The sequence below is a fragment of the Juglans regia genome, chromosome 9, assembly GCF_001411555.2.
Source record: "Juglans regia cultivar Chandler chromosome 9, Walnut 2.0, whole genome shotgun sequence".
NCBI lineage: Eukaryota > Viridiplantae > Streptophyta > Magnoliopsida > Fagales > Juglandaceae > Juglans > Juglans regia.
Window position 1 is genome coordinate 11,718,725 of NC_049909.1, and position 1,386 is coordinate 11,720,110.

Below are 1,386 nucleotides of genomic sequence, written 5' to 3' on the forward strand. Positions count from 1 at the left end.
TACGGATCAAGGTTAATGAGAGACCCGACAAAAAGTTTATGTGATAAGTTAATTAAACTATTTATTTGCAAATGAACAGTTATTTCCTATTAAAATGATTATTTTATGATAAAATAAGTCTATTCTCGTTACAAATAGTCATTCTCATCTCAAAAAATTAGTCATAAATGCTCATTTTTCTTGTAGTAAAATATGGGGCCAAATAACTTGATTTTTTTTTTTCTTTTTTTAAAAAAAATATATAGGCAAAAGGAAGATCATTCTGTGAAGAGACAATAGTGCTAGCTAGGATACTTTTCAATGTTTTCATGGGGTATTCATCATATTTTTTGACTGAAACCTAAGATTTATTCACCAATGATGGCATGGCATGCATGCCGACATGAGTATATATATATGCAATGAAAACAATTGGCAAGCATAATGATATATGATATCTAGATTAATATATCATGCATGTACGTGCATCATGAGTACTTATAATACAATATCAGTGCATAAACTGGCCTGAATATATATTAGATCAATATATGCGTGTGCACGCCATTTTAACTCCCACTACAAGAAAATTGATCTTTTCCATTGATTATAAAATTACCTCTAAAAAAATTGATGCAAAAGACCTTTCTCTCATCGATTTAGAACTCGCTGCAGCCGTCTAAAATTGAATCTACTCTTGCATGCTAGGTTTTCATTAAAATGAGTTTTTGCAGCGAATTAATATGTTACTTGCAACGATTTTGTGCGTCGCAAGATCCTGGCCCTACACTCGAGAAAATTTCATCACTAGATCAATGACGGAGCCTCGACTTCAGAAAAATTATCATTTACATCAAAAGTTTAATCCGATAAGAAGATATAGATTTTATTATTTATTTTATATATTAACGGATGTTTTATACAATTGATCTAAAACTTAAGTTTAGACTATATTCATTATAAGATATATAACACAAGGGTTTAATGTTAGAAGTCTCTAAAATTATCCAATATACTACAAATACAACAGCTAATGATCATTACTAATTATAAAGTAATGATACACAATATATTTTTATAACATATTTTATAATAATATTGTGAGAGGATGATATTTTTATAAAATAATGTTATTCTTAAAATTAAGGTGTTTTATAAAAATATTCATTATTTAAAATATAGTCACGTAAAATATTATAAAAAATAGGTACTACTAGGGCCGTGGTCCGGAGAGTTTCTACCGAAAGTGCAAAATACATTTTTTTATTTATTTTGTGTATTATTTTATCGAGAGGTAACCTCAATAAACGCATCATTTTTTATAAAAATATTTTGTATAAATCATTTTTTTCTAATTATATTCACGGATTCTATTCTCAGACATGATTGTTATTTAAGAAAAAAAAA